This window comes from Zalophus californianus, chromosome 4 (assembly GCF_009762305.2).
Source record: "Zalophus californianus isolate mZalCal1 chromosome 4, mZalCal1.pri.v2, whole genome shotgun sequence".
Classification (NCBI taxonomy): domain Eukaryota; kingdom Metazoa; phylum Chordata; class Mammalia; order Carnivora; family Otariidae; genus Zalophus; species Zalophus californianus.
In genome coordinates, this window is record NC_045598.1 from 10,803,220 (window position 1) to 10,828,655 (window position 25,436).

The 25,436-nt window shown below is 50.6% G+C and overlaps 1 protein-coding gene and 1 long non-coding RNA gene across 6 annotated transcripts in view; one reads left to right on the forward strand and one right to left on the reverse strand.

Moving 5' to 3' along the window:
• KAZN (kazrin, periplakin interacting protein) overlaps positions 1–25,436 on the forward strand; it is a 1,106,439-nt gene that overhangs the window by 931,942 nt on the left and 149,061 nt on the right. The gene's annotated exons all lie outside the window — the stretch shown is intronic.
• Positions 1,370–25,329, reverse strand: LOC113924507. 5 transcript variants are annotated; one of them, XR_003520693.1, is made up of 6 exons: positions 24,957–25,329; positions 24,413–24,472; positions 5,410–5,569; positions 4,982–5,121; positions 4,074–4,166; positions 1,370–1,519 (listed from the first exon to the last, which is right to left on the reverse strand). It is a non-coding gene; the product is annotated as an uncharacterized LOC113924507 (long non-coding RNA). The 5 variants fall into 5 exon arrangements; XR_003520694.1 differs by having other exon boundaries at positions 4,832–5,121; XR_004820009.1 differs by having other exon boundaries at positions 1,370–4,166.

A 25,436-nucleotide genomic window follows, 5' to 3' on the forward strand; every position in this document is an offset into this window, starting at 1 on the left:
ACTGAGCAGAGAGCCCGACGCAGGGCTCGATCCCAGGACCCTGGGATCATGACCTGAGCCGAAGGCAGATGCTCAACCGACTGAGCCACCCCAGCGCCCTAGTTGTCTCCATTTTACGGTGAAGAAACTGGGGCACAGAGAGGTGAAATCAGTTGATGGAGTTAGGTGTTGAGCCCAGGTGGTCTGAGCCCATGCGTGGTCCTAGTTATTGTGGAGTTTGCCTTTGTACTTTAAATTAGAGAGCCAAGGGACCCACTGTGCTCCATGATGGCAGCCAATTTCCCTGCCAAAAGCCATGCATGTGTCCCTGGGGAAAACCTTTCCCCAGGCGCTCATGAGCTCTTACCCCAACGCCTACTGTTTGGGAGCCCCAAGTGGCTCTCCAGAGTACACTTCTGCAGTAGACATCTGTCACTCATTTGGTCCACATGGCATGCAAACTTCCTTTCTGTGCTTGAAGAAGCCCCAGGTACTTTAAGGAAGAATCTGCTCCCCTCCATCAAGTTGAAAATACTGGCTACTTGTCTTGCCAGCCTCCCTTGCAGCTCAGGATTTGACATGGACCTAGTTTCCACCAATCAGATGGTTCTAGTTCACCCTTAGAACTGGAAGCCAGTGACCCAAAGAAGAGGCAAGAAATGCAAATTGTTCAGTTCAGTTTCCCAAGATTCTGGTGGCAGCGCCCATGGAGCCATCACGGATAGTGGCAGTAGGCAAGATAGAGTGTCTGTGCCCAACAGTAGAGCCTGGCCAGCTTGATTTGGGCCATTAATCCTGGTTTCACACACTCCAAGGTCGCCTTTCCCACCCTCCAGATGTGTGAGCTGGCCAGACAAACGCTCCTTTTCTGCTTGAATTAGTGATAACCGGTTTCTCTTGCTTGCAACCAATAGCTCTAACAGGGGCACTGGCATTAGGTTGCATCGGGTCAGCCAAGAATGGAATTCTGATGGTGAGAGGCAAGCTGGGGCCGTACCAAGCAGATCCAGGGACAACCTCAAAACTCCCAGAGGTGGGACAGACAGCTTGTCATTAATGAGGCCAAGAGGAGGCCTTTGGGAGGCACTCCTGAGTATCTGAGACTGCCCAGCTTCCTGTAGCCCCACCAGATGACATTTTCTTATGATCTGGATTCTAGACAGAGAAAAGCAAGAACTTAACCTTGAAAGTTATGTAGTGTGGTGGGAAAATAAAGGTTTACAAAGAGACGTGGGTTTGGGTCCTGACCCTTCCATTTACTGGCACTCCCTTAACCCCTCTGGGCCTCCGCTTGCTCCTATGTAAAAGAGGGGTTAGCAGTTTAAATGCTTTCGTCTGTAAGAACTCAACATCCCAGTCCGACTGGAATAAAAAAAATAAAGATGTTTATTAAGTCATGACATTGCACTTGAAGATGTAGGTCAACTTGATCCAAAGCTCCGTCTCCATTCTTGGTGATTTCTCTTGGCTCTGCCCTTCTCTGGGTTCAGCTCCCTCCTCAGCTGGATGTCAGCCAACTGCTTAAGTTCTGATGCCACATCTGCTCACAATAACATCAGAGAAAGACAAGGCATTGCTCCTAACATCCAGAGAATCGGGACAAACTTCCCTGACAGTGCATAGCAAACCATTCCAGCCCTCTCACTGGTCCAAATTGGGTCACATGCCCATTCTCCAACCAATAGCTGTCACCAAGGGAAGACCACATGCTGATTGGCTTAGGCCTGAACTCCTGAACCAATCACTGGCAAGAGTTATCAGAATATCATGATTGACCCAGGCGGCGGTTCTCAGACTTTTGTTCTCAGGACCCCCCCAGAACATGTTTAATACTAAGGGAGGTTTGGGGTGCCTGGGTGGGTCAGTTGGTTAGGCGACTGCCCTCGGCTCAGGTCATGATCCTGGAGTCCCGGGATCGAGTCCCGCATCGGGCTCCCTGCTCGGCGGGGAGTCTGCTTCTCCCTCTGACCCTTTTCCCTCTTGTGCTACTTCTCATTCTCTGTCTCTCAAATAAATAAATACAATCTTAAAAAAAAAAAACACAAAAACTTAGGGAGGTCTCCTACAAGCTATTGTTTCTATGGATTCTACTTATTCATGTCACCAGGTAGAAATTAAAACTGAAAAAGATTAAATATTTATTCATTTTAAAAATAACAATAAACCCATTACATGTGTTAGTATAAATAACATATTTTATGAATAATAACTATACTTCCCAAAGCAAAAAAAAAAAAAAAAAGTTACTGAAACGGGTGGCATTATTTTACACTTTGGCAAATTCTCTTTAAAATCTGGCTCCACAGAAGATAGCAGGTTTCTCATACCTGAGTGCTGCTTCTGCACTCAGGCTGTTGCAATATGTTGTGTGGGTTGTAGTTTATGAAGATCGTCCAGCCTCATGCAGAAATGTGCTTTGGGAAGTGGAGCCCTCACAGACTTCTGGGAAGGGTCCCAGGGACCCCAGTGGTCCTCGGAACACACTGTGACAACCACTTGCTTAAACTAACCAGGGCTCCTCCCTGGAGCTGGCCAGGGTCAGATCCTACAAACTGCGTGGCAGCTTCACCTCGGGGGCTGCACAGGTGTTGAGAACACACCCACGATGTCCAGTCCATGGAGATGTTAATCGCTCCTACTCCGTTGGGTTGTTAAGAGAGAACTAGAGGAGATTATGTATGTAAAGCACTTGACACGGGGCTTAATAAATGGTACCCAGGAGTGAGGAAGGACTTCAGGTGAGCACAGGTAAAAGCAAGAATCCATCACTCACATGAACTGACCTCTCAGTGCCCCCTTTATGCCATTCTTGCTACATCTCTGAAAGCAAAGGCATACCACAATTGCTACAGGAAGGAAAATGGGGCTGTTATTCTACAGAGGGTGAGAATCCGTTGAAGCCATCTAACTCGAACACTTGAGTTTTCCTGAGCAGAATGAGAGGCAGAAGCCGGAGTTGGCACAAGTCAGGGATCAGGGTGAGCCTCAGATTTGCTGATGGTCCCTCACAGGGGCAGAACTGGGCCCTTTCTCAGGAGTGCCCGTGCAGCTAGAGTAAGATGCAGTCCAGGGCCCGGAAGCCAAAGCAAAGCATCCCGTGTCAACACTGGTCAGCAGGTTGGAGCTGGGGACAGGGAACTGAGAACCAGATGGCGTCAGGAAGTCAGAGCAGAACAAGGGAGAGCAGACAAGGCCTTGGTGATTTGGTAAAAGGAGCAAGACGTTTCAGGCCAAAGTCAGAACCTCTCGCTTGGAGGGAACAGCTGGGGCACATGTGCGTGTGTGTGCTCATGCAGCTGGGCAAGCCGCTCATATGACTAAGTCCCTAGGGACTAAGTCCCTAGAAGGGAAAAAGAAAGCAATGGTGTTATAGGCTGGCCATGACACAGCTCGCAGAGTGATCCCAGTGTCAAAAGACCTGAAGAGGGTAGGGACTGGTACCCTAGCACTGAGTGCACTGCACGTACTGACTACTTCATGACGATTGATTGGATGAATGACCCTGTATCCTTGCCCCTAAGAACCATCAAAATATCCCAGAACTTCCAATGCTTCAGCATCCTGATTACATCTCCCAGACTCCCCCTCGCTCCCAGGAGTGATACAAAAAGCCTTCAGCTGACAATGAGTTTGGATTTGCGGCTGAGAACACCTGCTTCCCTCCGAAGGCAGTGAAAGGAGCCCTGCTCTGCAGATCAGGAGGTGCTGGTTCTATCCCCAGCCCCTCACTAGGTTGATGTGTCATTGACAGCTTGTCAGTTTCCTTCTCGGAGACCCAGGTCTCCCAGCTCTGGGGGGACAGCGTCATCAGAGGGGCATCTGAGAATGTGTGCTGAATGAGGGGCTCAGGATCCCAACAACAAGGAACATAGAATGTTCCACTAGGTAAGGTTTGCAGGTGGGACCAGGGAGGCAGCTTGCCAGCTGAGGGTCAGGGCACCTGGAGACGTTGGACTGTGGCTACCCCTGGTGATGTGTCCCCTCTCAGCCCTGGTAGCCCTTTCGTAGAGCCCCTTGACCTCGGCGAGCCTCCAGATGAATGCCGGCCTCTGACCTGATATAGGTCAAAGCCTTCCGCCTGGGTTTCAGGGTACCTGCTGCCGGTAGCTGAGGCCTGGGAACTTGGGTCTGGGCCATGAGGAATGATGTGCAGGAAAGCAGTCATTTTCAGTCCTGGGCTCGATCTCCTTTTTTCCAAATGTGAGGTTGGGGAGGCAAAGAGAGAGGGAATGAATGGTTATCAAGCACTTGTGATATGTCAAGCCTCTGTTAGACTCTCGAACTACAAACATGACTTTCTTTCCATAGGGTAAGTATCAGTGTCCCAAGAAATTTGAGAGAGCGGTGCAGGATCTTGACCAGGATCACAAAGGCAGGCTTTCAGGATCCCGTCTCCTCTGCATCCCTCTCCTGTCTTCTCCCTGCTCTCCACTCCTCCCTCACCTCCTCTCTTGTCTCCTTCCTTCCCCCATCCCCTCTCTTTCCCACCCCTCCTCTTCCTCTGGGTCCCTGGAAGGTAACCAAGACTCCACAACCACCTCTGCACCCTCGGGGGATATGAGCAGCTGCCTTAAGAAGCAATGTCCTCATTTCACTCTCCCTTTGTGACCCTGGACTTCCGCCCCAGCCGTTTAGCGTGGCAGGTTCCTACCGCCTTCTCCCCTCTGCCAACAAAAGCCAGCCGTAATCCTGCCTTCCTGCCCGCCCCCTCCATCCTCCAAAGTAATGTCTTTCCTCCCTCATTCTTCTTCCACTGCTCCAGGCCTGTGGCTGCTTTCACAGCAGGCCCATGGGATCCGGGCCAAGTTTGCCAGGAAGGATTGAGATGACTGGGGAGGCAGAGCCTGCTGACCTGCACGCCCCTGGGGCTCTCGACTGTTTGCTCGCCCCAGCAGCTGCACCCTGGCGTGGGGTCTGCAAAGTTGTGGTGGCCACTGAGAGGACGGAGTCTTCTGCACCACACCCCAGAACCACTTCTTAGGGGGGGGCCATCATTACGCACCCTGGAGCTCTGCTTTGATCTCCCCGGGGAGAGATCCTGCGCTTCGCAGATGCTCATGGGGGGAGCTGAGAGCTCCAGCCGCGCAGTCAGCTCTGCCACTTGGCATAAGTTGAAGCCAGTGGGTGCCTCCATTTCACCATCTGCAAAATGGGTACAAGAGTAGTAACTTACCTCAGACGGTCATCGGGAGGGTTGCATGCCTGGGAAGAGCTTGGGCACCGAGTCTGGCTCCTAGGTGGGTACAGCTACCGTGCCGAGGTCTGTCTAGCTAGTTCCGTTGTCCGGAAATGGGAAGTCATTGGAAGGAGAGGGTTGCCAGCACGGTTAGTCCAGGGAAGAAGGTCTCCTTACCCAGGTAGCCATGATTCTGGGGTTAGAGACAATGCCTGCTGGGGTATGCTGTGCAAACTGTCCACAAATTTACTCACTGAACAAATGATGAACATCTGCTTTGTGCCAGGCACTGTTCGAAGGGTCAGGATTCAGTGGTGACGAGAGACAGATGGCCTGTGTCCTCAACAGCCTTATTGTATGGTAGAGAAAGACAATCAAGGAGCACTGAACAAATCATCTTGAGGTGCATACATGCTATGAGAGAAAGAAAGTGTGGTAATCAGTTTGGGGCCAAACCGAAGGGAGGGGCTGCTTCAGGTGGGGAGGGGGGCAAGCCCCTCTAGAGAGCTGGCATCTGACTGAGACCTGAACAGGGAGAAGGACCTGGGCATAGATGGGACAGGGCAAGAGCCCTCTAGGCAGGAGGTGCAGCACGTGCCAAGGCCCTGAGGTGGGAAGCAGCTTGGCTTAGTCACAAGAGAATGAGGCCTGTGGAGGTTTGTGAATGAAGTCAAAGCAGGGAAGGATGGGGTTTGGGGGGACCAGGCAGGGGATAGACCATGCCATTTATGCCACAGTCGAGAGCTCCAAGTTTGTCCAAAGAACAACCGGAAGTCAGTGGAAAGTTCTGGGCAGGGGGTCACATGGTCCAATGGGCTATAAGTCTGGCTTTTGGGTGGAGTCTGGCTAGAAAAGGAGCAAGATGAAAAAAAGTAAAAAAATAAAAAGAAAGAAAAGGAGCAAGATGGTGGCAGGGAGGCCACCGAGAGGCTTTTGCCGTGGTCCCAGAGAGAGAGGGCGGTGGCTCGGCCCAGGACTGCAGCAGGTGGCGTGGCAAGAAGCCATTGGAGTCAAGATACATTTGGAGGTGAAGCCAGGAGGACCTGCTAGTGGGTGGGTCCATCCGGGTCACACCCCAAGAACAGCCACAGCGGGAGAAGCTCCCTGGCAGCCCAGTGTCCAAGATCGAGGCACAAAGGACTGTTAAAACTGTGTCCCCGTACCTGCCTCTCTGGGCTGTCTCATCAAAGCTGAGAGTCAGTGCCAATATATTCGAGGGGATGAGAGTGACACGCTGAGTTATGGGGACGTGGCCCTGAACTGGTGAATCCCCCTCTTTGGAGTGCTGGGAGGGTCTCCAGTGGTGGCAGGCTCTCTCCACTGATGAAACCCATAAAGACAATTCATGCAGGTGGATAGCATATGCATACAGCAAGGCACTCATCTGCTGAGCAGGTTAGGGACGCAGGGCCCCAGCAAAGCGCGAAGCACCTGGAAAGCCTGTCCTAACAGACTTAACAGCATGCCCCTAACATCACTGCCTACTCGAAGCAGCTGTGGGCCAACAAGGACTGAGGACCTGCTCTGATGGACCTAAGTCTCTCTCGGCTAGGAAGCCCAAGGTTTGGAGAACTGCAATTTTTATCTTCCACATTATTTCCAAGGGGATCCGAATACACAGCTAGAGCCAGAAAATACAGGTCCTTTCAAAAGCCAGCTTTATAGACATTCTGGAAAATGGCATCATTAAGCCCAGGTGAATGCGGTGAAAGTTCTTACAGAAAACTCAGTGAGAGGAGGGGGGCGGGCAGCGGACGCGCCCACGGGGAATGAAGGGTGTGGGCAGGTCAGCCTGGGAACGTCAGCGAAATGTCCTGTTCATTGTTGGTTTGGAAATCAAAGCGATTAACCTCGTAGACACATACATTATAAATAATCCCTTATTTGATCCTTCCCTCCCCTCTCCTTTTTTCCTACCGTGGTCTCTTGGGTCACCCACTAGGAGGCCAGGTATAGGAGATGCAAGGAAAAGAAAAAAAATAAATATAAATAAACGCTAATAACCCCTCCACGCCTGTGAATTCAAACACGGGATCCGGACCAAGCTTTGCAAGGAAAGAGGCCAGGAAGTTAAGTTTTGTTTGGCGGCCCTGGGGCCGCTTGGACATTGACCACCAGTGCAGATTTCCTCTTCGTCCCAGCCCTTCAGGCCTTGGTAGCCGGGTGGGCACCTTTCTCTCTGCCGAAGGCGGGGGGCGGGGGGGCGGGTGGCCTCCTCTTTCAGCTCCCGGGAGCAGACTTCACCCTGGGCACTTGCGAAATCAGAGGTCAGGACTTCTCTTCCCCGGCGCATTCCCCAGATGGGCAGAGGGAGGATGAAAGTGGAAGGCTGAGTCCTGCTTTATTGTCCTTTGTGGCTAAAGATAGAGATGTACCAGGGTGACGTGTGAATCAATTTGCTGGGCTGAGAAACAAGCTCACCGCCCTCTCTACCATCCCTGGGTCCAGGCTTGGTAAAAAGTTGTTTTGTTTGAAAATCAATTTTGAAACATTACACTGGAAACAAAATGTAAGTTAAAAACTCACGGTCCCATTAATCTAATATTAGGAGGTAACATTTCTTGAATGCTTACTCTGTGGCAGACGCTGTGCTAAATACTTTACAGGTACTTAACCCAATGAGGGAGGCAGCATTATCATTCCATTTTACAGATGGGGAAACTCAAGTCCTGGGGGTGTTAAGCAATCTGCTAAAGGTCATACAGATCGGGCAGGATTCTTGTCTTAATCTCCCCTCTGTCCCAGTGCCTGGAATCCAGTGAACGCATATGCTAGGGGAGGGCTGGCAGGTCAACTGGTTGGTTAGTTGGGTGATGAGCTCACTGGACTGGTTAAGCAGCAAGATTGTGAGGGGCCCAGCCTTGAGTCAGAAGACCCAGGTTCCAGCCTCAGTGCCGCCACTTCTGAGCTGTGCGGCCTTGTGGCCATGACTTCCCCCCTCCATGGGTCCTCAGAAGAGGGACAAGGGAATTGCCTTCTATGGTCTGGGTTTTGGACTGAGGAGATAAGTGCATCTAAAAGCCTGGTGCATGGTAGGTTCTTAATAATGGTTGCTGTGATGCAGAGTTCCAGCTGGGAGGACAGCTTTGCAACCCGGTTCCAAAAACAAGGGCCACGTGGACATGGGTTTGCAGGATTCGGGAAGTCTGCACCCACTTCAGACAACAGCATGGACAGGTCTGTCGGGTCTCTGCTCGGGTCTCTCCAGATGCAAATGAAGGTGTGTTCCACCCAGCCCGAGATGTGTGCATCTTCCTGCTGGTGCCACCGTCTCCAAAGATTCCTCTTCCCCACGGGGCAGGAAATGCACTTGGAGCAGAAAAATCCCCGCTGGCTCGTCTTGCTGCCACCTGCAAAATGGGACCAAGTAGCCAGGGCCCCCGCATTGCAGCTAGAAAGGTCCTGTGGACCTGCGTCCAGGAAATCCTCCAAGGGTTTGCTAACCAAATATTAACAGTAAGGATAAACCAAATACTTCATGCAAATGCTTAATAAGAAAAAGACACACCACGTGAATGCAGCTTGCCGTTAACTACCCAGGGGAACGTGGATATGAACAGGGGACAATTGACAGTTTAACAGGATATGACTGCCCTCGAAGTTTACGGATTTTGTTTTTCCTCTTTCTTTCTCTTCCCTGAGCAGGCTTGACTTTCCTAATCAGTTCGCTAAAAGTGGATGCTAAAGTTTGTTTTCATTCCTTGACTTAGTTGGCAGTGGCGGGACAGGAGCAGGACATGCAGGCACGTGCCACATAGTAAGGGAAAGTTAGCTTCAGAAATGAGCAAGTGACCTGTGGACCCATGGAACGGAATTGAGAGTCCAGAAATAAACCCGTGCGTATACGGTTAACTAATGTTTGACAAGGGAGCCAAGGATACTCAATGGGGAAAGATGATCTCTTCGATAAATGATATTGGGAAAAGTGAATAGTCACGTGGGAAAGAATGACACTGGACTCCTATCTTAACACCACTCACAAAAACTAACTCAAGATTGTTTAAGGATGCAAATGGAAGACCTGAAATCATAAAACCCCTAGAAGAAAACATAGGAGGGGAGCTCCGTGACGTTGGTCTTGGAGATGATTTTTTGGGGGTACGATACCAAAAGCACAAGTAAGAAAAGCAAAAATCAACACATGGGACTAAATCAAACTCAACTAAAATGCTTCTGCACAGCAAAAGAAACCGCCAACAAAATGAAAAGGCAACCTACGTCAAAAACTAATGATGTACTGTATGGGGACTAACATAACATAATAAAATAAAATTTAAAAAAATGAAAAGGCGACCTACACAGTGGGAGAAAACATTTGCAAACCATATAGCCGATAAGGGGCTAAGATCCAAAATATGTAAGGAACTCAGACAATTCAATATGAAAAAAAATCCATTTTAGAAATGGGCAGAGGAACTAAATAGACATTTTTCCAAAGAAGACATACAAATGACCGAGTACATGAAGAGGTGCTCAAGATCACTCCTCATCAGGGAAATGGAAATCAACACCACACATTCTTACTTCACACTTGTGAGAAATGCTAGTATCAAAAAGACAAGAAATAACAAATGTTGGTGAGCATGTGGAGAAAAGGGAATCCTCATGCACTGCTTGGTGGGAATGCAAACTGGTGCAGCCGCTCTGGAAAATAGTATGGAGGTTCCTCAAAAAAATTCAGTACGAAATTACCATATGATTCCCCAATTGCACTTCTGGGTATTTATCGAAATACCGAATATCGAAATAACGAAAACACTAACTCAAAAAGAGACCTGCACACGCGTGTTCACTGCAGCATTATTTGCAAGAACCAAGACATGAAAACAACCTAAGTGTCCATCAACGGTTGAATGAATAAGAAAAATGTGATACACACACACACACACACACACACCGTGGAATATTATGCAGCCATAAAAAATAATGAAATTCTGACATTTGCCACAACATGGAAGACTTTATGCTAAGTGAAATAAGCCTTCAGAGAAGGACACCCGATGGTATCACTTATATGGGGAATCTGAAAAAAAGTCAGACTCACAGAAATAGAGAGTAGAATGGTGGGTACCAGGGGCTGAGGCGTGGAGGAAATGGGAGCTATTGGTTAAAGGGTACAAACTTCCAATTATAAGAGGAATAAGTTCTGAGGATCTAATGCACAGCATGATGGCAGTCATTAACAATATCGGATTCTATCTGTGAAGTTGCTGAGCAAGTAGACTTTCCATGTTCTCACCACCACCACCACAAAATGGTAATTAAGTGAAGTGAAGGATGTGTTAGCTGACCTTAGCATGGTAAACATTTCACAATGCATACATGTTTCAAATCATCACATGGTACACCTTAACCTCACACACTGCTATATGTGAATTTTATCGCAATAAAGCTGCGGGTGGGGGGAGAAACAAGTGAGTTATGGTGTAGCTGGTGACCTGGGAGAGGTAGCCTCATGCTGCCCAGGTGTCCCGAATTCATATTGTAGCATCCAGCTATTTTGACATCTGCCCATAAAATGAAAACCTTTAAACAGGCATGCTTGCTTCTATGTTTTTTTCAATGTTGCAAAACAGAACAACTGATTTTTTTTTTTAAAGTGCGAATGATCAGTTGAAACAGGTAAGTTAATTCTTAAAATTAAAAACATGGTTTTCAGTCTTACTAGTGATCTCATATTTTTCTAGAGGACAACCTGGCGACCCTAGATTGAGGTTAGGTGGCAATGGAATAATCCCAGGCTGCCCTGGGATACAGAATCGCTGGATATGCCTCCCTCTTCTGAAGACCTGAGAGGAGGGAGCGTCTCTGAAGCAGAGTAGATGTAGGTCAGATTGAAATATTCAACTTGGCAGTCTCCCTACTGATGGGTCAACACTCTTCCCTCCCCTTGTCCCCCAGTGCTGGGATTCACCAAGGCCAAGATGAGTAAAATGAAACCCCTGCCCTGGAGGGCATCCTGTCCATGGAGGCAGAATGACCTCTAGGAAATGCCCTAAGACTTTTCCGCTCAGAGTATGGCACTCAACAGTGTGTGTCCCTGGAAACCAACAGCATATGCATCTCCTGGGAGCTTGTCCTTGGAAAAGCAAAACCTCAGACCCCACCCGAGAATCTGCATTTTCACAAGGTCCCCAGGAGATGCATATGCCCAGTAAAGACTGAGAAGCACTGTGGGATGATGCCCTAATACCCTACCAGGGCCAGTTGAGTTTGAAAAAATGTGCTGGCTACAAAAAAGAAGGTATTTGGGGCATCTGGGTGGCTCAGTCCGTTCAGTGTCTGCCTTCAGCTCAGGTCATGATCTCGGGGTCCTGGGATCGAGCCCCACATCGGGCTCTCTGCTCGGCAGGGAGTCTGCTTCTCCCTCTCCTTCTGTCTGCTGCTCCCCCTGCTTGTGCTCTGTCTCTCTCTCAAAAAAAAAAAAAAAAAAAAAAAATCTTTAAAAAGAAAGAAGGCATGATTACTCTGCCCGGGCATGTCCTGAGCACTTCCAGAAAGAAGTGTCCTCTGAGCTGGGTTGAAAGGGATAGAAGGAAGGGGTTGAAAGGAGGCATTTCCAGACACTTGGCTCAGCTGTTTCTCACCTGAACTGGGGGGCACCTTTCCTGTACCCCCACGTCTCTCCAGAGCCCATGTGCCCCCCTACAGAACATCTCTGGTGCCTTTTTCACTGGTGCCGTGGACTGAACTTGGCTCCATCAACCTGGGCCGGGCCTCTGTGTGAAATGTCCCAGCTGCTGCCTTACTCTGTACCAGCATCGCGCTGGGCACCTTACCTGCTTATTCCACTTGTTCTTAAAGACAGCTCTCTCAGAAGATTCTGGAGAGATGGAGTAGCAGAAGGGCTAAGCAAGCATGTCCGCTCGAGCCAGACTGCCTAGGTTCAAATCCTACCTCGTTACCTACTGGGAGCATCCTTAGAAAAGCTAGAGCTCATTTGCCAGTACCTTGAAGTTTCCTCTTCTAGAAAATGAAACTCATAATAGTAGGTCCTTCATAGGGTTGCTGTGAGGATTACATACATCACATACAGTTGGGTGCCTTGGCACATGGTAAGTTCTTGAGGTGATGGTTGTTATTACTCTTATTATCCCCACTGAACAGATGAGGAAACCAAGGCTCTAAGAATTTAAGAGTGACTTCTCCAGGGTCACAGTTCTATCCCACTACCTTTGCAAGCAACCCCCCATGGGCTCTGCCTTTTGTCTCCCACTTAGCTTGACTTGGAGACTCCTTACACTCTGCACCCCCCCCATCTTCTCCAACATCAGGCCCTCACATTCCAGCCAGTTTCCCTCCCGAGTAACAGAAAACATCTCGTTGCAGATTCGTGCCTCTGAGCCTGTTACTGCCACCACACCTTTGCCTGGGCTCCTTCCTCTGCCCAGAATCCCACCTCCCCATCTCTGCCTTTCCTGATTGCACCTTCCAAAACCGGGGCTAAGGAACACCTGCGCCTCTGTGGAGGCACCTGGCTGGAGGAGCCCCTTCCTCCGCATTCCCCTCCCTCCTCGGCGGGCCACCCTGGAGGGCCGGGGCTGTGTTTCACACATCCTCGCTTTCTCCCACTTTTCTAACGCAGTGCTCAGTACGCAGTCAGTGCTTCATAAATGCATGGTGAACAAATACCTGGCCCTAGGCCCATTCCGGCCAGTTAGCTCCGGGTTTCCAGGAGGGCTCTGGGATGTCCATGGCTTGTGGATCTCTCTCTCTCTGCTTGACCCCTTCTAACGTTCATTTCCGACCCTGAATCACAAGTGGCTGCCACAGTGTGTCCTTTCCCCTTAGCTCCACCAAGGGAGTGCTCCAGGCCTTTCCTGATTACAGAAAAGGACTTGGTGCACATGGCCAACATGGGTGACCCTTCGTCTCAGGATCCTGTTCCTGGCCTGGGGGCTCTTGGTGTCTCATGACTCTGCTCAGGGATTCCCGACCTCACATTTGAGGCTGAATAACTCTTTGTGCATCTTGTGCACTGTAGGTTGCCTAGCAGCATCCCCGGCGGCCTCTACCCACTAGATGCCAGAAGCAGCCTCCCTCCCCAATTGTGACAACCAAAAATGTCTCTACACAAATGTCCCTTGGGGGGCAAAACTACCCTCAGGTTGAGAAACATTGCTGACCAGGATGAGAGAGGGGTGACTTCAGCACAGGCAGCAGAAGAGAAGCCTTTGAAATCCCCAAGCCCATGTGCGGGGTGGTCACACAGACAAGGAAAGGTGTCTGAGCATGATGGATGAGACGGAGTGTACCTAGCTCCCGCCAGTCGCTGCCGGGTGGAAATGTGGTCCAGCTTTGGCCAGATCTCGAGACTCTGCAAAAGAAACCAGAAATCCCGTCTTTTATGTGAAATCCCCTGATTTTTAAACGTTGGCAGCTAATGTGAATTTTTTTTAAGATGCTGTGGGAAAAAACAAAATATGTCTGTGAGCCAAATGTGGGCTGCTGGCTGCCAGTTTTGCCAAATTTCCTATAGACGGAGCTTCCATTCTAGAAGCTTGAAGCGGCTCACGCCACCCCTGAGCCTGCAGGTCCTTACTCTCTCTGCCATGCTGTGTGTCTTAGGACCGTGCACCAGCCCCACGCTAGGTCTCTGGACCACACACACTCCCTGCCGCCCACATTGGCCACTCCACCCCCTCTGAAGTCCAGTTTCAAGAAGTTGGAGGGCTCTAGATTCCTGAGGGAGACAGAATATGGGAAGTACTCCATAAAGGGGCTCGAGAAGCCTGGGGTCTCACCTGACACCGGCATTGTTGTGCTGTGTGACCTTCGCAATCACTCCCCACTCTCTGGGCTTCAGTTGCCCCCTGTCCAATGTTTGTAGAATGAAGAAAGAGAAGGGGGGTTGAATGAATGCTCTCTGTTCTTGGGACTTGAATGAGCATTGCCCCTTGGCAGTGCGGAGCCCCGACTGCCTTGCCCAGTGCCTGGGGGGCATCTTTGTCCTCACGCTGACCTAGGCAGGGACAAAATGGCTGTACCTCCCAGCTCAGGCATCCTGCATCTCAGAGCAGAGAGTCTGCGTCGTCTCTGATGGGCTCTGTGCTCTGTGCAATTAGCTTATTGCTGCTGGACGCTGCTCCAAGGGTGGAACCCACCCTCCTGTCCCTGGGAGGGGTCAGACCATTGGCCCTTGATGGTGCTGATGGCAAAGCTCTGGGTTAATGACAAGGGCCCCCCTGCCAGAAGGTACTCACATCTACAGGATAGCTCAGGTGGGCAAGTCCACCCCTGGCCTATCTGTAATCCCTAGGACAGCTTCCCAGCTGGCTCTGTGGCTGCCAGGAGCTTTGGCTATAGGCTAATAGGACGTCCTGTCCGGCCTCCTAATTGTATCAATGGGAGGGAGACCCAGGGAGGGTAAAGGGTCTGCCCAAGGTCACCCAGCCAGTGGAACAAACACCAACATCTCCTGCCCCGTCTGATCTGCCACATCGGGAGCTCCCGGGAGTGAGCACTGATGAGGTGTATGAGGTGTATCCCGACAGACAGATGGACTCAGGATAAGCACTGACTTTGCCTGTCCTTAACTGTGGCCTAAGACTAGTGGTTGTAAACTCCATGCCTGGAGCACTTACATGAGTGAGGGAGCCTGGGGTAAGATGGTAGGGAGCAGTGGGGATGAAGCGGGGAGAGGGATGGGGGGCACACTGTTACCATATGGGGTGGAATAGAGGTTCCCTATTATCAGACTTCCTGATTTTTCCGAAGTAAAGCTAAATGTCTCAGTTTTGGGGTGTAAATTACCCGCATTTTACAATGTTGGCAACTCAGGATGCCTGGGTGGTTCAGTGGGTTAAGCGTCTGCCTTCGGCTCAGGTCATGATCCCAGGGTCCTGGGATCGAGCCCCACATCGGGCTCCCTGCTCAGCGTGGAGTCTGCTTCTCCCTCTCCCTCTGCCTGCCGCTCCCCCTGCTTGTGCTCTCTCTCTCTCTCTGTCAAATAAATAAAATAAAATAAAATAAAACAAAATGTTGGCAACTGGTGTTTTAAATGTTTTTTAGAGTGCTAGGAGAAGAAAATACATTCCTAGGCCACATTTGACTCTAGGGCCACCAGTGTGCAATCTCTGCTCCTCTCCCTTACCCTCAGCTTACTCTGCGTTAAAATGGGTATAATAACAGTCTCCCTTTCTTACAGGGAAGTTGCAGGATTAAATGCAACAGTGCTTCTAAAGGGTCCATCATAACCACGGACCCCATAGTAAATGGAACCTATTGTTATTTATTAGGACATGGGACACTTCTCTTAGGTGAAATGGGAAGGGACTGGAGTGATGGAAGGGGCATATTAAGTTTGGCACAAGGCAGCTGGCAAGCCCTGAGCTAGAACTCGGGAACTTTTCATGAATCCACAAAATTGATTATGCGCTTGCTGTGTGCCTGGCACTGGGGGCATATTTCAAGTTCAAGACCTGTCCCTTTCTTGAATGTGCAGGGGAGGTGGGAAGAAGCCCATGCAGCAGCTCGTGGGCTTGTCCTCAACCTCAGGAATACCTGTGAATCCCTCCACTGAGCCCCTGATCTGGGAGAAACGTTCCACTTTCAAAGCTCAGGTCTTTGAAAACAAAAAAGAACACAGCTTCTTTCACAGTTAGCAAAACACATTTTTACTTGTTTGCTTTGTTGAGAAAGTTCAGGGGAAGATGCCAGTCTTTCCTATGTATCTGCCTCCTGAAACCAGTTCCAAAGATATTTAAAGGGAAGAATTTAGAACAAATTCTAATTAGTCCCATTGGGACGAGAGGCCATTGCAGATTTCTGCCCTGAGAACCCGAGACCAGGGCCTAAAGTTACTTCTTGATGTCCAGAGTGAAGAACGTTCTGCGTTCCTCCCTGGGCTTGGCCCACACTGGAGAAGGTTGGGGCAAAGTCAGGCCTGTTCCTGGCCTTGCTGGGGGCACTTACAGCCACAGAAACCCCAAATCTTCTTGTGTGCTGGTAATGGAGGCCAGGCCTGCTCTGCGTTCAGAGTTGGAGAAGCCAGGAGTTGCTCCGGCTGACGTGTTTGGGTTCTGGTGGGCGGGCAGGCAGGCGGACAAGCAGGTAAAGCAGCCCCGGGCGTGTGCGGACAGGCCTCCTGGAGCCCAGGCAGGTGGCCTCCTGACAAGGCAGGGCCCTGGAGTTTGGAGTCTGGGTGCAAAAATCCGTCAGGGTGGGGGAGGGGTGGTTATGTAACTGTGACGCCACAGTCACCGAGAAAGTGACCTTGCTATGCTCCACCGCCTCGTTTCTCCCCCCTCAGAAGGACATGAAGATCTAGCAGCCATTCCTCTGGGCACAGCAGTGGCCCTCAAGTTTATCGTCATCAGGGTCATCTGGAGGGCTGTTTAGACACAAACCATCAGGCCCCACCCTTGAGCTTGTGACTCAAGAGGTCGGGGTGGGGTAGAGAATTTGCATTTCTCATAAATGCTCAGGGATGGTGCTGATGCAGCTGGTCCAGGAGTCACACTTCGAGAATCACTGCTCTAGGACTGAGTGAAATCAGTCTGCCTAAGCCCCTGATTTGCTGTGTACACCGGGCAAATGCCTGAGCTTCTCTGGGCTTCAGTTTTTCTTAGGAGAAGCCAGCTTTGTCTTTGAACAACTATCCCTCAGTGTTGGGATGCCTAATTCCTCTTCTTCGGTAGCATAGAGATACTCACGTGAAAGGCCCAGCCTTTGCTCAGGGCTCTTACCCCATGGTTCAAACTTGCTTTTAGCCACCGGGAGGCTAAGTCACTCTAGGAGAGATGGGCACTTTAAGCCTTAAAGGGGCAGGACAGGCCAACATCTCTGGCCTCGGCGCCGGCCCTGCTTGCAAGAATCTTGAAGCGGTTCCCTAGGCTTGTCTTGGGGATCCTTTTGTTTCCTTGGGGAGGTGGGTGGCAGAGGCCCATCATAGCCCCAGGGATAAAGCATCTGTGGCATCGAAACTGGCCAGTAGTCCTCCTTTCTCATCTTAACATCCAAGGGGAGTGTCAGCTTCCTACACGCCGGGGTCCCGTTGCCTCTTCCCACGGCATCTAGGACAGGAGTGGACTCGTGGCAGACACCGAGTGCGAACCCACCAAATAAAATAAACAAGCACAAGAGCAAATGGCTCCTTTACTAAACTGGCCCCACAGCCCAGCTGTCTTCCATCTGCCCTCTGCAGCTCCATGGGCTTTCCCATCTAGGGTCTCCTTTGCTCTTCCCAGAACAGTCTAGGGGAATAGGCAAGTACTCTTACCCCCATTTCACAGGTGAGGAAACTGAGGCCCCCCAGTGGCCTGACTTGCTCAACTTCACTGCTAAGTACAGCGCAGCTGCAGCAAGAAAGGTGCGGAACTCCATGCCACAGCCCCTCACAAGAGCCCCTCCCCAGTCCAATTAGTTTTAACCTCCCACACGCCCTGGATGGGCGCTCTGCAGGTAATGGCCATGGGCATGAAGTGGGGAGAGGGATGGTGTCACCGCAGGGGCCCACGGCAGGCTTGATCACACAGGGTTCACCTCCAGAGCCCAGTGCTGTGCCTGGCACCTGGTTGGTGGTGCATAATCAGTACTTGTTGAGTCAATGGATGGATAAAGGAAGACAGGCTCGGTTGAAGTACTAGGTCTAAATTGACCAGCCATGTGATCTTAGACAAATCCTTTTTCCCCTCTAAGCCTTGGATTCTTCAACTGGGAAACAACAACAACAACAACAACAACAATAATAATAATAACAACAACAGTAAAAGTTATGAGAGCAGACTCTCTAGAGCCAGAATTGCCTATGGCGGAATCCTGCCTCCACCATATAGTACTGTGTGACTTCAGGCAACCTACTAACCCTCTCTATTTCTTGGTTTCCTCACTGATAAAGTGAGGATAAGGATAGAATTTATATAGTTTTGTGGGGATTGAACTGAGCTAATATGAGTACAGTGCTTTATCCAATATTACTAATAACCCTTAACAATGAGGGTTCTAGCTCTGTGCATTGGCAAATTAAATAACATTTAAATAACAAGGTATTTACACAAAGGATACAAACATAGTGATTTGAAGGGGCACCTGCACCCCAGTGTTTATAGCAGCAATGCCCACAATAATAGCTAAACTATGGAAAGAGCCCAGATGTCCATCAACAGATGAATGGATAAAGATGTGGTGTATGTATACAATGGAATATTACTCAGCCATCAAAAAATGAAATCTTACCATTTGCAACAACGTGGATGGAACTAGAGGGTATTATGCTAAGCAAAATAAGTCAAACAGAGAAAGACAATTATATGGTTTCACTGATATGTGGAATTTAAAAAACAAAACAGAGGATCATAGGGGAAGGGAGGGAAAAATAAAATAAGATGAAATCAGAGAGGGAGACAAACCATAAGAGACTCTTAATCATAGGGAACAAAGAGTGTTGCTGGAGGGGAGGGAGGTTAGGGGGGACAGGGTACCTGGGGGATGGGCACTGAGGAAGGCACTTTGATGTAATGAACACTGGGTGTTATATGCAACTGATGAATCACTAAACTGTACCTCTGAAACTAATAATACACGATTTGTTAATTAACTGAATTTAAATTAAAAAAAAAAACAACCCATGTAAGTAACAAGTACCTAGCAAAAGAGTTCCCGGCACAAAGACAGAAGTGCTCAGTAAACAGTACATGTTATTCTTATCTCAGGCACTGACTGGCCCGTGGCCCTCTGTGCCTCTTGAGTCACACATAGGAAGTGGAGACACAGGGTCTGAAAATGGCGGTGGTGGACGCCAGCCCCATTCCCAGGAGCCACCAACCCCTGGTTCAAACTTGCTGTTGAACCAGTTGGAGGTGAAGTACTGCTAGTGGCCACCGGGGGCAGCAGAGGACCCACCCCACCCAGCTAGCTACCTTGCCGAGCATTCCCTGAGTCCTGTCTTTTTTTTTAAAGATTTTATTTTTTTATTTGAGAGAGAGAGAATGAGAGATAGAGAGCACGAGAGAGAAGAGGATCAGAGGGAGAAGCAGACTCCCTGCTGAGCAGGGAGCCCGATGCGGGACTCGATCCCGGGACCCCAGGATCATGACCTGAGCCAAAGGCAGTCACTTAACCATCTGAGCCACCCAGGCGCCCTCACTGAGTCCTGTCTTAAGGTGAGAAAGATCAGTCTATTCCACCGGGCCCACAGGCAGGCATTTTCTCTAACTCTGACATGGGAGGCATTTCCCCAGATAACAGCCCTCACTTCTGAGGTTTAGACTCCCAACCTTGTATTCACCAGCCACATCATCTTGAGTAAGACCCTTTGTCTCCATAGACCTGTTTTCTCATCTGGGACACGGAGATAGGGTGGCTTGGAGGGTTGAATGAGCTAGAAAGAGCAGTCCCTGGGGCAAAGTGAGTGCTCAGCGGATAACACCTGTTGCCAAAGTAGCATCGTGGCTATAAGCATGGAGTGTGCAGCCAGACTACATGAGCTTGAGCTCTGCTTGCATCACTCACTGGCTGTGCGCCTTTGGGTAAGTGACTTGCCTTCTCTGTGTCTGTCTCATCTGTAAATGGGGATGATAATGAAGTGTATAGTATACTTGTAATTCTTAGGGTTGTTGGGAGGGATAAATGGATGTGTAAAGTTCTTAGAACACATATAGTAAGTGCTATGTCAATGTTCGCCAGTATTATTATTGTAAGTCATGGTATTTTGGTGTTACTGCTTTTATTCTGAATAAGCTGCAACATTTTAACTTCCTGCAGAAGCCTCCTTCCTTGACATCAACTCCCCCAGAAAGGGGTTTAGAGGAGATGGGGGGATCTGTGGTCCCTGGATGAGGGCTTTTTCCTCTGGTTGCAGTTGAGAATCTAGCTTGGGACCCGAGTCAGTCCGACAGGCAGGACGTGGAGGCCAGCTGCACTCTGTAAAAATGCTTCAATGCCCGGCTTTGCCCGAGGACTGAGCTAAGCCTTGGCCTCCAGGGCAGGCCCTTTGGAAGCCCCCAGAGGGGATCAGGATCTTTGCCAGGTCATTTGGGGCCCCGAGAAGATCGTCAAAGGGTACCAGTGAGCCCATGACAGGCGCACAAAAGTGTCCAGCCAGGAAGGCCTCACCAGGCCAGATGGCAGGATGGATCTGGGGTAAAATCCTCTGTCCCCATAGGGCAAAGGTCTAAATAGGTTTGGAGGAAAATCCTGTCTAATCCGCCTGCTGCACCTGTGCCCCTGAGTCCTACTGGGATGGCCAAGGGAAGACCAGCACCATCCCTGCTGGTGGCCTTGGTCACAAAGGCATCCCAGGGCCTGCCAAAGGCCTTCCAAGTCACAAATCTGCAGATCTCCATGGAGATAGCAGGGAGTGCCCGTCTGACTTAGAAGCAATGGGCATATCCCTCCAGCCTCCTCCAGCAATGTCCCCCAAGCCCATTTCTCGAGGGTTTACCCTGTGCCAGGCACCATTCAGAGCTCGGCATGTGTGTTTTGTCATTGAAACCCCCCACCACAGCCCTCCGAGGGAGTAGCCACTATCCTCTCCATCTTACAGATGAAGAACCTGAGGCTTCCAGAGGCAAAATCATTTGTCCGAGATATACACTAGTGTGTGCCAGAGCCAGGATTTGAGGCCTCTGTCCCTAGCCTCCTGCGGTGCGGAGCCTCCAGCATGGCCCCCAATGATCCCTGCCTCCCGGTATTCACACCTTCCTATAACCCCTCCCATTGAGGGAGGGCAGGACCTAGTGACTCACTTCTGATGAACAGGGAAAAGGTGATGGATGTCATTTCTGAGATCAGGTTACAAAGAGAGTGTGGCATCCATCTTGCACATACCCTGTTCCGCTCTTACTCAGAGGCGTGTCCAGGAAGCAAGCTGCCATTTTGTGAGTAGATTTCTAGCTCTATTATGGCAAGGACTTGAGAGCAGCCTCCGGCCAACATCCAACGGGGAGCTGAGGATTTCAGTCCAACAGCCCAGGAGGAACTGAATCTTGCCAGAGCCACAAGAGTGAGCTCGGAAGTAGATCTTTCCCAAAGAAGAGCCTTGAGTTGACTATAACCCCAGTAGACACCTTGATGGCAGCCTGTTGGAGACCTTGAGCCCCAGGGCCCCAGCCCGGCCATGCCTGGATTCCTGACCCACAGAAACCAAGAGATAATAAATGCTGGACGTTCTAAGCTGCTAAGTTTTGGGGGTGATTTGTTATGCAGCAATAGATAACGAATACACCTGCTGTCACTGCTAGTGACACACACACAAAACATACGCACACAGCCACCATAGAAGGACAGAAAAGACCAACGCGGCCATGGTGGACAGAACTAGAAAAAATGCTTTCACCTCCACTAACCCGGCCCTTCATTTTGCCTTTGCCAGTGAGGGGCTTAGACCGAAAGGCCCTTTCCCACAGTCACACACAAGCTAATGGGGACCTGGCATTGCTACCGGCGTCTCCAGACTCCCGGGAAGTGTTGCAGGAGTTCCCGAAGGTGTTACAGACAAAACTGTGCAGATTCCTAGGAATCTAGGGTTGCTCCTTTGACTTAGTTTCAGATGTTTGGAGAGCCTACCGTAATGTTGGCTGGAAGATCTTAGTAAAATCTCTTCTACAAATACCAAAAGCATAGCCAAGAAAAGAAAAAAAAATACATGAAAAACGCCAGTGGGTTCAAATATTCCACTTTGAGCACATATCAAATATAGCGGGGTCCTTTAATACAATGTTTCAGGGTTTTGTCAAATTATCTTCATTTTCTCCAGGATTCTAAAGGAAGCTTCCCTGGAAGCCAAGGGTTACTGTGAATGGGAACTGCACTGATCCCTAGCATCCTTGTCCCCCGCGTTGTTTGTGTTTTCTTGGTGATACCCTGTTGGCCTCCTGAGTTCAGGGTCATGGGGACACCGTCTGGCCTCAGAGCTCAGAACCAGAGCATCCTCCCACCCTCTGGCTGACTGCCATCCCCCTACCCAATTTCCCACTCTGCCATTGCTCCTTAATTAGTTGTCTGGAGGAATGGATGGGGACAGTTCCTGCTGCCTTGCCCAACCCCCCAAATCCTCCCTTCCTGCTGCCTTGCCCAACCCCCCAAATCCTCCCTTCCTGCTGCCTTCCCCAACCCCCCAAATCCTCCCTTCCTGCTGCCTTCCCCAACCCCCCAAATCCTCCCTTCCTGCTGCCTTGCAGAGGCCGGACACAACGTACCCTGGAGGACAGAATGAGCCAAATCTCAGGCCCAGCTGTCTCCAGCGTCAATTCCCAGCATCCCCCAGAGAGGCTGGGAAGATCTTCTGGGAGGAGAACCAGCTACATAATCTGCAGATCCCAATGCAAAATGAAAGTGCGAAGCTCCTACTTCAAAAATAATTAAGAATTTCAAGGCGATGACAGCGGAGCGTTAACCCAAGAGCAGGGCCCTCCTACCCAGGTTGCACACTCAGAAGCTGGCCCTGTCTTGGAGCCTCCAATCCAAACCACCCTGAGTTATCATTCCTGGAGGGCCTGCCCAAATGCTCGCGGCAGAAAATGGGTTGTCACTGGCTCCTGGATCTCCTGTTGCCGAACTGAGCAGAAACATCTCCTGGGTCCAGGGTATCCTCGTAATGAGAAACATACCACAAGGAAGAAATACCTCCCACCCAAGGCAGATGGTTTTTTCTGGAAGGCTGCAGGCTGCCGCTGCTCTGAGGTTTGCCTGCTAGCAGAGTTGGGAGCAGGGACTGCCAATACTGACTGGTGGAGGCCTGGGCAGTTTGGGAACCCCCAGAAGTGTTGGAAGTTGGGTCCAGCTGCCATCTGAAGTCCTGGTCCTAAAAGGGGGGAACACTCTCTCTCTCTCTCTCTCTCTCTCACACACACACACACACACACACACACACACACACACACTCACATACATGCACATGCATGCACACACACCACCAGGCCAAAGCTGTGCTGAGTAAGGACAGCGGCAGAAATCCCCCAGGCCTGAGGGCTTGAGAAATGGCTTGGATTATTGAAATGTAAGTAGAGAGCATGCGCAGACTTCCGAGAGGTTGCAGGGGGACCAATAAGATGTAGCAGTGAAGTGAGCACTGGTGGCCAATGGGCTAGAGAGAAACTTCTAGACCTGTTTATTGTTCTTTCTCCTTCCTCTCCTTCTCCCTCTCCCCTTTCTTCTTCTTGTTAAAGAGTTGTCAACATTTTGAACTTAGATTACACCTAAAAATCCATATTCCTAGTAGCTCTAAAAAAAAAAAAACCCTCTGGTGACACTAGAGCCACATTCCTGCATGACAGCCATCTACTGCTTCTTATTTGCCACAGTCCTCACCACTCCCTAAAGTCTCCCTAACACCAAATCCAAAAGTGGCAAGCGCTACTACATATTCATGTTTGTGTTGCTGTTTTCTTGTCATGGAATGCAGAGACAATTGCATGTCTATCAAACGTGGGAAGATAGATTAAGAGCTCCATGTACCTCAAGAAACATGGGAAAGAGCATGTTTCTTTGTGGAAGCACCTTCTTACCTGCTTATTATGCAAAGCGTTGTCTAAGCCAAAGAATACAACCTAAATGCCCTTAAGAAACAAACCCACGGCGAGCCAAGTACTGCCCACCTCACTCATTTATGTCCTCAGTTGGGTCCCTGAAGACATCTGGAACAGACACTTCCTGTACCGGGTGTCTCCAGAATGCAAGGGCATTCCCAGCTTCTCCCCTCAGGCTGGCTCAGAGCAATCTTTCTTTTGTTCTGTTGTGCATATTATCCCAGAAAAGGCAAAAGAATTGAGGGATTCCCAGCATCTCCTATCACTCGGTGTGAGGTCAGCTTCCTCCCCTTAGCATGGTGTGGGTGTTTAACCATGTGAGTGGTTTTCTTCCCTGGCTGGTGTTACTGGTCAGCTTTCCTTTGGTGTTACTGGTCAGCTTTCCACTGGGCAGTTGGGGTTTCAGACAGGGGTAAGGGGTCTGGGGCAGCCCTGTGGCCCTCTACAACTGGGCCAGTTTCCCCATTATTGGGAGGGTGAGGAAGATGTGGGGGGTGGAAGCTGGCAAGGCCATTATGGATGGTGGCCAGACCCCAGTGCTTTCGAAGAGGCGGGGCTCCTTGCCCAGAGATAGGAAAGTCACCTGTGAACAGTTTGAGATACTTGGGGCTGGGTGGAGGGAAGTTCGTTGTTTCCCACAGCTTGGTGGAGAGCCATATGCCAGTGACCTCGACATTCCCAGAGCTCAGGCCTGGGCCCCATGGGAACCAGGGGTTACAGAGCCAGGCCTGGGTGCGTGCTGCCTGGAAGGGGAGGTTGGGGACATCCCTGAGACGGTGTGAGTTCTCACCTGGTGATGTTGCTTCAGCTCCCTGTGTCTTAGGAGGGAAACCAGACCAGCTTCCTGGGGCTGTGGGGGAGATAATTAGTCCTTCTAAAGAGCATCATAATCCCAGATCAAAGGGGGCTTGGGGCTGCAAATTCATTTTACGGTGAGCACTGCCAGCCACGGGAGCACCCACTGCAGCGGGCAGGTTTGGGTTTGCAGACCCAAGGTGTCACCTCACCCGGGGCTTGGCTGGCTAACTGGCCCCCCACCCACTCCCGGTATCCAGGTCGTGGCGTTCCCTGGGAATCACCTCACCTGACACATGGCTGTGGCAGAGGGGCATTCAGAAGCATCTCTGATGGTAGAAGGGGTGGAAATTACTGATGCCTCATTTTATAGAGGGGGAAACTGAGGCTCAAGGAAGTGAGATGCAGACATAGGGCCCCCCACCAGATCACAGTCTCCTTAGGGATGTGGGACCGTGTCGGTTCCCCGTCCCTCGCCAACACCGCCCCCCGACCCCCCCCACCCCCCGCACAGTGAATGTGCTCAGTATGATACTCACTTAAAGAACGCCTGGTCACACAGTACGGAGGAGCATAGGAAACGTCCCAGGGCTACCACCCGTTTCCCGGGCCATTTTTTCTGCCCTCTCCTGGCCAGTTTTGGAGACTTCAGCTCTTCAGCAGCGCTGTCACGAGGGTGTCAGAAGAGTGGAGACATATGCAAATTGGGGTACCTGGCGGCCGTCCCCCCAGATGCACTCACTTGGGGCTTTCAAAGACCTGGGTGCCAGGCCTGTCCCTTCCGATCCCTGCGCCACTGGCCATCTTTCTGACCCGCAGTCTCTCCAGAAAAGACCATGCTGGGGATGCGCCGAGCGTCCCGGAATGGGGCCACGAAGCGCTCCCCGAGGCCGTGGGGCGAGTCCGGGCGCCGCCAAGGGGCCGGGGGCGGGGCTGGGGGCGGGGCCGGGGCGGGGCGGGGCGAGCGGCCGGCCCTCGCCAGCCCGGAAGGAGCTGGAGGAGGAGCCGCGGGAGTGAGA